We start from the raw sequence: 15,134 nt of genomic DNA, 5'->3' as shown, positions 1-15,134 counted from the left end.
TCCATAGATATAGAGAGTTCATCATTTGCCCGGTTGCCCAAACCGAAGCAGGTGGTTTTCTTAGGGGGCCACACCCGGAGCCTTCGAACCAAAGGTCTGATCCACAAGGCAGTGGAGCATCGTAAGGAGATGCAATCCCATGGAAGCCGGTGACCAACAATTCGTTCATACTCCATTTATTCCCTCAGGGTACTGGAGACCATGTACACCACTGGTTTGGAATTAGGATTTTCCAACTCTCCTAGGTGAATCCTCTATATCCACCAACCTAGTTAAAGCGCCGAACATTCGCTTTTCGTCCTCTCAATTTCGTAAAGAACAGTAATGTCATGAGAAGGCAGTGAGTAGGACTTCCCTGGTAGTGGCTATATATGCGTGGCCATGTGTGAGCATTTCAAGAGGGAGAGCTGACTCTCCACTCTCGGTCGTACCAGGGCATTTGGGGGCTTACTTGACCCAGCGGTCATGTAAGTTAAGCGTTTGCGGGCGAGACTGAAGGCCTTGGGTTCGAATCCTACGAGCTGGGTCGTGGATGCGCACTACTGATAAGTCCCGCAATAGGACGAAACGGCCGTCCAGTGCTTCCAGGTTTTCAATGGTGGTCAAGATCTCAATCAATACTTGAATAGAACACAGTAGTTGCATCACTGCAAAGAAAATAAGGAATTAATTCTTTGTATGTTTATAGCGAAAGCTCTTTTATTTAATTCATATATGTGCTCATTGGATAATATGTGTTATCAACAATTCAAAGTTATCTTTAACTCCACAAAGTTTTTACAGCATGGGATATTCAATGAAATTAGTTTTTTTTTTTGTTAAATTTCTACCGTGTTTTATATCCGAAAATTTAAACTCAACCAATTATGATCTGATGTCACATTCAAGCGTGTGATGTAAATTCTAGTACGTAAAACTGTATTTGTTGGCTTATTCTATATACTACAAACTACAGAGATCTCATATTTCATTACTAAGGTACACATATTTTTATGAAAAACAGAATATAATCAATCAGGTCTAAAGCGTTCATTATCTTAATATGTGGTATTGATGTACGGTTTATATGTCGTTAATATGTGGATAATCAGAAGATTTTTGAGTCTGAGGTTTAGTCAAATACCATTCTTAATATGACTGATTAACATTTTTCAGTGTTTAAACTTCTAGACATCACACCTATAAACGGACTCAATATCGATCCAAGCGAGAACACTATTTGCGAAAGCTATGCGAGTACTGAGCTTGTAAATCATGTATTCACTTTGTTATGTCAATGCTGTTTGAACAGTAATGATTACAGCAATCTGCAGGATTTTAAAATGAAATGGTAATTACATAAGAATGTGAAGTCACATACTGCATAGATCACACTAATTGCAATTAAATAATTGCAATTTTACGTTTGATAAACTGGTCCAAAGTTTTTCTGAAGAACAGAATAATTATTTACTAATCATCACTTGCAATTAACTAGTATTTAAGAATGGTAAGAAAAATTTCTAGTGTACCATAATTACCACTAGAGTAACGAGAAATTAGATGAATGAATAAATGTTATGTAACCTTAATATGTAGTTTGTTCCTTGATAAATTAATTATATGGTATACAAACGATAAATAACTGAATGGATTTCGAAATTACAACTCAATGATCGATAGTCAAATATTTTATTCACTAAATTATCATTTCGCGAACCGAAATTTTCTATCTGATTAAACGACTAACAATCATAAACATACCATAATCACTCTAGATAATGATGTTAATTCTAAAAAAAACGGAAAGTGATGTAATATTTTATGATTGAGCTTTATTTTCAAAGTTCCTGATAAATCTTCTGACTGAAAACTGGAATCGGTTTCCTAAGCTCTGCAAGTAACCCTAGGCTAAATCTATACGACAACTTTAACACGAGAGAAAAAGGTGCGAAATGTGGAATAAACACTTTACTTCAAGGTTAGTCTATGTACACAAATCAATGATAAATACTGGGCCAGCGAAATCCTTATCAAGCTTGTTCCAGAGACTATTAGGCTTTATCCATTGTTGTGGTTCACGTTTCTTTGAATTGTGGCTGCTTATAAGCACAACAAACAATCGCGGCATCTCATTTCCATATCATGATTCATTGTAGGCTCGTTTATCTAGGCATAGTTTCCACTGCCTGGATATTCTCGGGTTCTGGTCGTCTGTCATTTTTATCGACTATAAACCCGAGGTAGGGTACCTTTTGCACGCAACAGTTACATTTTTCTTCACGAAGCCAGAGTCTTTATTTGGCTGTTCTCTACAGCACCAAGCCCGTACCATCTACTCCCATAATTATAACGTCACCCAGATAAGCTGCAGCACCTGCAACGTCCTGTAGTATGGTATCCACTATCTGCCGAAATTTGGATGGGGCAGTCTTGACTTTGAAAGGTAGTCGATTATATCGGAATAGGCCTTTGTGTGTGTTTATGATACATCTTTATACATATCTTTATACATATCAGGGACTGGAATTTATAAATATGCTTCCAACAAATCCTAATTTGCAAAGAACATGCCTCCATTCAGCTTAGCAAAATGATCTTCAGGTAGGGGTAAGGGATACTGATGAGCTTCTAGGGCTTCAGTTACCCCGGTTGAGTAATCGGAACATAAACGGACGCTGCCATTAGCCTTCTTTACTACCACTATCGGTGCAGCCCATTCTGAGAAATTCACCGGTTCAGTGACACCCACTTTATGAAGTCGTTCTAGCTCTTGTTCAACAACTGGATGGAAGCATATGGTACAGGTCTCTTAGGTCGAAACACTGGCTTTGATCCCTGTAGAAGAGTATGAGCAGCATTAAATTTGGTGTATTCTCCAAGACCCTCACTAAATACCATTTTATGTCGTTTTAATGTTTCCGTTGAGCTTTTCTTCTGCACTTTCGTTTTACTGACATTGTTACAGATCGAGTTTATGGGGCGGTCTGTTAACTTCAACCTTTCTATCCGGTCAAGTCCCAATACGTTGAGTGATGGAGGTTCTGTCAAAAATATTACTCCTCTCTCTGTAAGTTCCTTGACTGTGACTTCACAAGCAATCTCATCAGCAATGTTTAGCATTCTTCCGGATGCACTATATCCTGATTGGTGGATTGAATATATACTCGGTCTCCCAAATTTCTCCAACCTTTTTCTGCTTATAAGTGTTGTATCACAGGCTGTATCTAACTGTAACCGGGCATCATACCCATTAATGGGTATGCTTTCAACGGTTATGCAAGCCGTTTCTATTAAGAGATATCGTTACTTTGGCTGTTCGCAACTTGAATTTTCTGGAATACGCTTTCGGTTTACGGCGTTTCCGGGTTTCGCAATGACTTTCTTTGTACCCTTTTCTGGAACATGTAGTACAAAGATTATATTTGAACGGACAAGACCTTTTGAAATGCCAACCGCCACATAACTAGCATGGGGATGATGATTTGCCGCTGTCGTTACGATATGCGTGGTGGGAACTTGTAAGTTTTTTCTCTCAACTGTGTTGACGTGATGAAACCGGCTACTGTTCTCTACCATCGAGGTATCATATTTCAAATTCATCAATCTTTGACATTCGCTAGTTACTTCCTAGAGGGTAATGTTAGGACAATGTTCAAGTTTGCTTAGGATTCAATCAAAAATGTGACATGTGGCTTCAATTTATAGATGTTTCCGAGAAACGTTTGTTCAATACTGATTGGAAAGTGTTTTTCAGCGTTTTCAGATCCTCTCTGGTTTTTTTCGAGGAATACTCTGGGTTTACCCATCAATTTTATTCATATTACTTTTAACTAATAAGCGGCATCCTACTATTTATTTCTCAGAAAGACATTAATATTGTCTTTAGTTAGACATGATCAATAGAGAGCATGGTATGAATAATCGTTATTTCAAGAGTTATCATATCAAAATAACAAAGTGAGACGAAAACATCTACAAAGTTTATATACTCTTTCAGTACTTTTTTTAATGGAAAATACTTACAGAATCTCGGTCAACATGATCGAAATATCTTTTTGTGTCAAAAAATCTACAACTATAGCTAAGAGGTTGCAAGTGCGTCTGTATATTGATCATTTATTCAAAATAATTTTCAAATGCAATGAAATAGTTCAAGAATACTAAACACTGTCAGTAAAATTTATCATGAAAAAAAAACGAATAAATGAAATTCTCCTCAGCACTTTTCATCCACGATCCCGCCTTGAGAGATTCGAACCCAGGGCCAATCGATCCACTTTTAAGTATATTCCATTCAGTTGAAGTTAGGTATTAACACCGTTGAATGCCGGTCGGCTCAGTGGTCTAGAGGTGAAGCGTTCACGCGCGAGACTGCTAGGTCCTGGGTTTGAGTCTCGTGAGGCGAGATCATGAATGCGAAATGCTGAGTAGTCTCACAATAGGACGAAGCAGCCATCCTTTGTTTCCAGATTTTGCATGGTGATCTAGATTCAATTGACTCATGTTCTCAACTATTTGAAATTACTATAATCTCCATAAAAACCCCCCATGGAAAATAAAATTCTATTAGTAAATCAATAGTTTCAACCTTTACTCTTATTATTTACCTATAATCTCTTATAATAAATGTATTCAAGTAAGAAATTGGATGTTTGTTACTTAGCATTGGTCTTATTTAATTAATAATAAAAATGAATTATATTTTTTGTTAAAATTTAATACCTAATTCATAATAATATAAAGTTTTGCTATTCAGTTACATCTCTACTTCTCTTTTTTTGTTGTTGCTTTGTCGAAATAAATATGCTAATTTTTTTTCTGGTTCTATTTTTTGTGAAAAAAAAGACAAATGGGAAATAAAATATTTTTATTTTATTTTTTTGGGTGGGGTGGGGGTGGGGAAACAAACCAAAAAAGTAAAACAAGAAAAAATAAAAAAATTATTTCATTGAATTAATGAATAACTATATTTGTTACTAGAAATAATCAAGAAGGTAAAATGAATCAAAACTGGTATGTACAAAAGACAAAATAAGATTAATAGACTGTTAAAACAAACAAACAAACAAAAAACCCATCAATTTGATGCTTTAATAGATAGTTCAATAAATCATTACTATCTTCATTATGCGAATGATCTTTAATGTTGTTTCACTTGAATCTTCCCAGTTATGAGTAGGGCTACAATTGATTAGTATGTTATTGGCATACATTTGGCGGCCTGCTTGAATATCTGGGCTACCTGTTTCTCCGATCTAGGCATTTCTTCAAATTATCTGTTTTGTTGTTTGTTTTAGCCCGTCATTATGTCTATTGTGCTCACAATCTATTCAGGCGCGTTTATGAAAAGTTTACAACCTTTCGCTATACGGGATACAAAAAGGTACAATCAGCGACATCATGGTGGCCGGCAATATGCATTGAAACGAATGAACATTAATCAAATGTGGATTACCGATCTCCTAACATCTAACTGGTCATCATTCAAAATTTATCGTCACAATCGATCAAGATGTAAGAAAAGGAAACTTGTTGAAATACTTTATGCTGAGAATTCTATGTTGTACCAAAAATATAATGTTGAATAAAGCTTCTAATAATAATAAATATGTGCATACTGTGGGTATTGCCTTGATATTGTCTTAATTACATCTAGATGACGAGTCCTAAATAGGATGAAACGCGCGTCCTGTATTTCACTGTTGACCACTATACATTTTTGCTTTTAATGTTATCAGATTATATGAGTGATAAAGGCAAATGATGAAAATATTCACTGTACGGATGTATTTATTCATGAATTGATTTGATATGATGAGTTATTGTAAACTATAGGAGTATTATATAAATGTTTCTTTTCAATTTGAAACATATCGATAAGTGTTTATTATGGTAATGAGTGTTATGGGGTAGAAAATACATTAAAATCAAAATTACAGAGCTACTTGGTAAAACACAAAAACCATATAGTAAATCGTTAATTTGCAGAATATCAATCCATCATATCAAACCGGACTGTTCCTGTTGCAAAAATCAATCCATTATCTCACATTTCATTGTTCATGCGTTTTCTTAAAAATTGCATTGTGTTGTCGTTCTTCCTTTCTTGATCTTCCCCCATCTTCTGCTGCCAGACATTGCGTTTTTAACTCGTGTCATATATCAATTATATCAATATAAGTAGCACGCACCACAATATAGTGTAACTCCACTACAATGTCATCAATTATATCATTTAAATTATTTGATGTAATTGAATTTCACTGACGTTTGATATGGCTAATGAATTTTGAGAAATTGTAAATTTTATTTACTATTACAAATGTAATTAATAATAAAATAATGATATTTCTATAGTGTTCAGTTCAGAGATAAATATAATCTGAATAATCTGGTGAAGTTTACAAAAAGCAAGGAATACTGGATACTTGAATTCGCTTCGTTTTGTTCCCTTGAATCTTCCCATTGATTTTTAGGATTATAATTGGTCAGTCTCTTATTGACATATGTGCATCCTCTGGGTATTGTCTTGATATTGTCCTAATTCACAAGCATTCAAGTGAAAATCAGCTCTGAGATGCAGGTACATCCAGCTGACTAGTCCCAAATAAGACGAAAAGCACGTCCTGTATTTCACTACTAGCCACTATCCATCTTTGCTTAGAATACTTGTAAATTAAGGAAATACCGAGGCAATACGCATAGTATGCACATATGCAAAGAACAGACTGATCAATTGAAGTCATAAACATTAATGGGAAGATTCAGGTAAAACAACATCAAGTGAATTAAACTTCACCCCATTTCACAAGCAAGTGGCTACCAGGACTCAGAAGCTAAATGGATAACCTGATGGCGTTTGAAGCGAACGGTACGGGTTTTGAGTCCCAGAGTGAACATCAATTGTGAGATGCAAGTACATCCAGCTGATGGGTCCAAAATAGGACGAAAGGCTCGTTCTATATTCCACTGCTAGCCACTATCCATCATTGCTTGCACTGGATATTTGTTTCTGTTTTAGTTTTGAAAACGTCATTACTGTGCACTGATGATTTCTTTAGACAGTGAAAAAAGACTTTAGGACGCATTTAGACCATTGAATTTATATCACCAATATTTCTGGTTAATTTTATTAGAGTTAGATCAATAATTTAGTCATTCTTTCTCATATAAAAGTGTTCAGTATAACATTATTCCACTTGGTTTCATTAATATTTTTGTTGACATATTTATTTTAAACTTTCCACTAATGTTTTGATTTCCACTAATTTGATCCTAATATTATTAATTACATTTTGTAGTTTTGGGATGAACTGGAAATGGATGTAAATTTCTCTCCCTCTCCCCTTGTACCAAAAACTGATATGACATGGATTTTATTCATCAAAATAACCTGAGATAACTATCTGGATTTATTTTTTTATTAAGATCACTAATCGATTGATGTTAGACCACCACTGAAAACCTGGGAAAACTGGACGACCGTTTCGTCCTATTGTGGGACCCCTCAGCAGTGCGCATTCATGATCCTGCTCGCGGGATTCAAACTCACGCCTTTAGTCTCGCGCGCGAACGCTTAACCTACTGAACCAGGTTTCAAATGGTAGTCTAACATCAATCAGTTTATGATCTTAATCAAATACTTAACAATCTCTACAACCCCTATACTGATATCTGGATTCAGTTTGATGTTAATATTTTAGGCGAATAAAACTGACGAAATATTTAGGAATAAGTGTTGTTGTGAAATCTTTTATAATAAAGAAATTTTTATTTAAATGTAATTAGTATTGTATATCATTTGGATAAAATTAACTCTTAGTATTTCCGTGTTTTATATTTATCTTTACGCTGAGGAACTGACAGATTTTCAACGATAAGCACTGATGTAATCCTAGTAGATAATTTCAAATACTAATAATAAAGCTTAATTGTTAGATAGTTTAGAATTAATTGACTTTTCCACTTATGATGCTTTGGTGAAGACCGTTATATCATGATAAAAACGATTAAGTATTGAAGTTTCCATTTGACCTATGATCACTTCTATCTATGAATAACTGAAGATTTTCTATCATTTACAAAAGAAAACGAACATGAATTCAAATAGATCAGAATTCTGACTTACTATAACACATCAATGTTGATAACCTACATGTTAATATGAGATAAAGAAGACTTGAGATCCAGGCTTCTTTTATATTCTGAACAGAAGTTTGACATTGAAAAGGAATAACTGTGTTCATATAGTAATATCCAATTACTTTATGGTGCATATTAAACTCAGTTAACTAAAAGCGACAATAATCAATTATATGATACCATAGGTAGTTACGAAAATATGAATTAGAAAACTGTTATCGAAGTTATCTTTCAAAGAAAAAAAACTGACATATAACAACAAAAAACCTAGATAATCTGATCTCTCTTTCACAAAGACAAATCAATATCCAATAAAATATAACTGTGTTTTGTGTACAGTTTGAATTATTTTTTCTGGCAAGCGTGTTTTTAGCGAGTTAGTTTTCTACGAGATGGGGAAGCTAACCCCATGCCCAACCCTCCTCCTTTACCCGGGCTTGGGACCGGCAGTAACTCTAGAAGAGCTACAGGCGGAGGAGAACTACAACAACCATCATCAAGAAGGTGCAAGTATTTATAAATAGTTGTCTACGCAAGATACTCAACACCCATTGACCGGATACCATCAGCAACAGCCTTCTGTGGGAGAGAACAAACCAGCTTCCAGCTGAAGAGGAAATTAGAAAAAGATGATGGAAATGGATAGGATATACACCACGCAATTCATCAAACTGCATCACGAGACATGCCCTAACTTGGAATCCTGAAGGGAAGCGGAAAAGAGGAAGGCCGAAGAACACATTACGTCGGGAAATAAAAGCAGATATGGAAAGGATGAATAACAACTGGAAGGAGCTGGAAAGGATTGCTCAGGACAGGGTTGGATGGAGAATGCTGGTGAGCGGCCTATAATCCTTCACGAGGAGTAACAGGCGTAAGTAAGTACAAAAGTTTGTGTACAGTGATTTCATTGGAACTTATTCATCACTGCTTTCAAAACTTTACTGTTCTTAATTTAAACATCTTTATTTCATCACTTTTGACTGACTGGATAAAACGTTTTTCCAACAATAAAAACAAATTGAATAGAAATAGTATTTAATTGATTTTTAAATTAAGTTCAGTATTTCTATACAGATACTACCAAAAACAAAATCTGGAATTTTCTGATACTATGACTTGGAGTCAACTATCTCAAAATTCTACCCTCACGTATACCTTTCTTATAACTTCATTCACTTATTATGCATAGAAAAAAACAAATAGCCAGTTAATCAAGTTTGTTTAAAGTACATTTCAAAATCTTATTGTACTTTCAGAAGAACTAATTAATTTATGCAAACAGACGACAATAATCGATTAGATATGAGCTTAAAGAGGATTTTGTAGTAAATTCTTTGTTTTTGTTATTTAGACAGTAGAAATCGAATGTCAATGGCTGGGTATATGTCAGATTTGGCTTCTGTTATATGATTAGGAGGAAATTTTTTGTTGATTTTGTTCAATTTCTAATCTAAAATCATTGAATATTATGTGTAACAAGCGTTAAAGAACTCATTTCTAATCCATTAACTAAATGAATTCACGTTTCAGATAAGGATTGAAAATACTATGGAGAGAATTCGTTTTCACGTTAATCTCTATCTGGTCTAACTGTTAATATAAATTAATCTTCAGTTTGAAATCATTTCGTTTATTTTTTTAATTATCCGTTTATCATTTGATTCTTTTCATTTTCAATGTTCATAGAATCAAGATAAGACAGTGAATTAAGCAGATTGGTACTGTAATAGATTTATCGTTGTTTTCAAATGTATGGAGAAAAGTATTCGAACGAAACGACTGGTGTATGCTTACTTGATGCTTTTTAAAATTGTACCGACCGTGATGCAGATATAGTCCTCGTTGAAAAAGATAACTGGGGCACTGAAGAACTATTCACAAGTTTCTTCCTAATTTTATGTATAACGGAACGGATTTGTTAATGAACTAATGAGTTCAAATTTATTGAGTAAGGTGTTTTACTTTTAGTCCATTCTTTGAGTAATATGGCTGGAATCTGTTCACTTTTCCAATCCTGTTGAATTATAATCTTACGTTTAAGAATTATAAATGTACTAAGCTTAATTTGGATCGCATTATTTGGTAAATGAATTTGAGATTGATATGATATGAATCGGTAGAAATTTGAAGCATAAATCACTGGATATCAAATTAATGATCTAAAAGTAACTTGTTCCTGCTGATATTTGAATTAATTGAGTTCACTCTCATGTTGAATCATATTTTCTGAATACGAAACAGTTGTCCAGTTTTCTTCTTCAAAATATCTTAATCCAAGAAAATGAAACCATTTTCCGTTTGTTTTCAAGGTAAAGTCTGCTAAATCGTTTCGACGATAATACTAGTTATTCAATGTCTTGTGATTTAGGTAGTAGTATGTGACAAAAACAGTATGTTAATAGGAACAATATATTTTAGTGAACACTATTGGTTTCAATTAAATCTTCATCAGGCTTTACTCTAATATATAGTAATATTGATATGTATATGCGAAATTATTAAACCACTCAAGATAGTTTATGAATCAGTGATAGAAGTGGAACATATTACATAATAAGTAAAATGTACAAATTAATAGGGTGATATCAGGTATACTAGTTATGATAGGAATAAGAATCTGTTAATGATAATTCGTTAGTTAGGATGATCCTTCTTATCTTACAATACGTCAGAAATTTAGTTCATATTGGCAGTAGAATCAAGAAACGTAAAAGTATTAAACTTAAATATATATCATCTTATTGTTTAGTGATAGGATTCAATTTCCTTGTATATAATCCTACAAAACTTTATTGATAGGTAATTGATGGACGAATGACAGCCATCAGATAAATTCTAGTAAATAGATATGATTAAATACCATTCATTTGTAGCCATAACTTGTGCTTATCAATCATTTAAATAAGTTTCTATATACGTATCTTTTCGTTTACTGTAATGACGAGATGAAGTATAAATTAGTTCATTTTTCACTTGTCAGGTCTATTCAAGCGGATGGTTAGGGCATCTTACATGTTTATGTTATTAATTAACTATGTTATTATCAATTCATTTTGCTTTCTTTCAATTATTACGAAAGATTTGGCAAGGTTTAAGTATTTAATTGAGATCATAAAATACACTTGTTAGTCATGGTATAGTTTTCAATAGTTTTCTACACATTTAAGTGATTTTTTAATAGAAATTTCAACAAAACATCAGTAAATTCATGCTTACTTAATTATTGTTATTGTCATCAAAAAGCATGATAGTCAAATACATTAGTATTGGGCTTAATGATAAATTGTATTTATTCTAGGTTTAGTAACATACGCTCGGTATAATATCCGCTTATTTTCAGTGTGTTATATTGTACAGTGAAATATTTGTTCACAATTAATGTGTTATTTTGGTCTATTATGACAATGATTTCATTCGAAGCTGAAGTTTATTCACATCTACATTCTTCGCATAACTTTAGTGAGAACTTCTTTCGGCATGGCATTTAGCATTCATCTTCTGTAACAATTCTGTGCATTTCTGCTGCATATGATACTTATTAACTGATTGTCCAATATGGTCAAAATCAGTATATAAATGAGCGTATTTTTATGTCATTTTGTCACTAATTTAGAGGATCAATCAACTTTTTCATTCTTAGTCGTCTTTGTCTTCTACCTTTACGTTGTGTGAAAATCCCAACAATTTCTTTATCTCAAGTATTTATCACTCTCTCATAACTAAACAGTATGAAATGAATGTCACAAGCTATTTTTACCTTATTATGTAACTACACATCAGTTTACTTGTGTTCTAAAGTAAGCTGAACTTCATTTTGACATCGCATGTATAATGAGTTGATAATCTATGTGAACAGTAAACTAAACATATTCACTTTGATACGAATACAATGGAATAAAATAAAAAAAGGATTACGCTAAATAATTCCATCGGTAAACTTAAATAATGGTGTTCTAATATTTTTTTTTATTTTTTACTTTTTAACTCTTTATATTCTATGCCCTATATTCAGTGTTTTGCATTTCCCCTAACTACAGTTCATCCAATTATTGATTGTTTTTTTTTTAGATTTTCTTCCTATTGTAATTAATACAATCATTTATCATCTAAATGTTTTTTTTAAAAAAAAAAGGTTTATTATTACACTTACTACCTACTTACTCATCTAATGGCTTATATTGTTATATTCATTGCTTACATGTTATCTATCTGTCTATTTACCTAATCCAGTGTATAACAATTCACATTGTACATGCGTAAAACATACCTATATATATATATATATATATATATATATATATATATATATATATATATATATATATATATATATATAACGTTTGTTTTAGTTACTATATTCAACTAGACAAAATGTTTCCTGGATATATATAACAAGAATTAATTAAAAGAAGAACTGTTTGCACTGTTCCTTGTTTAGATCATATTTTAGTTAGTATAATATTAATTGAATGGCTCTTGATTTTGATTATATGAGAATTGAGGATAAATTATATGGCATTGTTATCCTTATTATAATACACTAACTAAATGAAACTGTGTAGGTTGTAATATGTGAATATTATATCAATTAAGATTTGATTAATTAAATAAACTATATTCCGGAAATAATTATCTAATTTGTCATTCTTGGTCTCTGAAAGATGGAATAATAACGGGGCGGATTGAATACATATAACATATAACTCTAACCATAGCGCTCTCTGGATTATGGATTCCAGTTGATGCACATTAGTATAACCGATGAAAAAAGAGAGTTGTCAACACCTGGAGATCAGTTTTTCAGCATTTTCTTTATTAGAGGAAATATATGATCTATAGTTAGGTGTGATAAATTATATATTTAGGCTGTCATGAAGCACATATTTAGTATGATAGGTAGAAATAGAGGATTGTTAATTGAGCCATGAATTTGATTCCTAAATAATCATTAGCCGTTTAATGGTTTTATAATTTGAGTTTTGTTCATTTATGAATTAATGGTTGGTTTTGTGAGCAAATGATCAGTTTATTCAGTATCAGTCATTTAATTGTTTTCTTACATCGGTTGGGTTATAATCAAAGAGAGAAAGGTATATCTTCAAATGCGGAATAAAATAATGATAATGATAATAATGACAGTAATAACGGTCTAAGGTCTTAATGAATATTGGTATGAAATGTACTTCTTTTGTACACATAGTTGTGGCTTTACCTCATAGATACCAAGAGCTTTTTTTTGTAACGAGTTGGATATGAAGACATCTAAATGGATTTGAAAGAATTGTATAAATAACCTTAGAAGAAACATATGGATCAGTGAAGTGATTAGAATTGATTAAATGTTCGAGAATGGAACTTTTAACTACTTCCATCTCACCCATGTAAAACAACACTGAGATACGTTCTCGTATCTGGATCGGAAGAAAACTTTGACTACTCCATGTACCTTGCTCCACAAGAATAAGCGAACTGTGAGATGCAAATAGAGGGTACCAGACGATGGTTGGGTTGGCAAAATATGGATTTGTGTCCACTAACTTTTGAACAGAAGTGAGTAGATAAACTATGCACTAAGTTTTATTTATAAACTAACAAAGTATTATACTACAGTGATGTATACTACTTACACTTACAGATGTAGGTAATATGTAACATCAGTCGGAATCGGAATGCCTGGCAACAGAAGAATAAAATGGGAAAAAACAAGAAAGAAGTCTGTAAGGAACTAAAATAACAATAGAATTAGGGGAATAATGGAGCATGTAAACGACAACGCAAAGAAGATGTACAAATGATGTACTTAATGTATGATTTCTATTTCTTTTATTAAGCCACCGTTTAAGTTTGCGTTGAGCAATAAATTGATTATCCCCACTAATTATTAATCCTACAATTTCATTTGACATATAAGCTGATTCAAGTTAACACTGAGTATTAGTCATCATAACATTAACAAATCCTAAATTGGCATTCTATTAATTTAAACGATGTATTTGCCTTTATCTGAAGATCGTTTGGTTTATTAATTTATATAATTATTTTAAAACATAGATAGCATTTATTGAAAAGAACATACTTCGTTCACATATCCTCGGTTTAGTCTCTGTTGCTGGCTCAGTGGTCTAGTGGTTGATCGTTCGCGTGCGAGACCTACAGGTTCTGGGTTCGAGTTCCGCGAGGCGAGGTCATGGATGCGCACCACTGAGGCGTCCTACAATAGGACGAAACGGCCTTCCAGTGCCTGCAGGTTTTCCGTGATGGTCTAGCTTCAATTGACTCCTAATTTCAACTATTGAAATTACTACAATCTTCACAAAACCCCTTCTGATACATTAATAAGTCTCTCATTTTATATGAACACTTAAAATAGTTTGTTTGAATAAATCACAGTGGTAAACCTACGTTTACATAAAGTCAATCAAAATAATATTTTCTGAAAATCAAATAGTTTCTCATTGGAATATGATGAAAGAATCAAATTCTACATTAATATCTGATTACTACCATCTAATGAGTAAAAAATAAGTAGTTTTATTTCATTAATAGATTGTGAAAATATCCATCGAACATATCGATATTATTTATAGTGTTTATGTTGTGGTGATCGGTATTCAATATAATCCTTAAAATTCGTATACAGTTCGTCTTGATAACCGTCACTAGATAACGCCCCAACGGTGTATTAATCAGAAGGCGAATATTGAGTGTTGATTACATTTATTACTGCACCACGCCTAGATAACCAAAATTACAGGTACGCTAAGCAATCATGAAAGAGTATTACCGAAAAGGAAGCAGACAAGCGAGTGAGCGTGCGAGTCGAATGAGCGAGTCAGCGAGTCAATGAACAGGATTAGAATGTACATATATATACATAGTGAATTGAACGAATCATCGAATCAATTAAGCAACTAATAATAAAGCTAGCATAATAAATATATACGTAGTCAGTAAGCGATGCTCAAGCATACATATTCATACTAGCCTGACAATAATAAAGGTACAAT

The sequence above is a fragment of the Schistosoma haematobium genome, chromosome ZW (genome assembly GCF_000699445.3).
Source record: "Schistosoma haematobium chromosome ZW, whole genome shotgun sequence".
Lineage (NCBI taxonomy): Eukaryota > Metazoa > Platyhelminthes > Trematoda > Strigeidida > Schistosomatidae > Schistosoma > Schistosoma haematobium.
Note: the sequence above shows the minus strand (reverse complement) of the source record.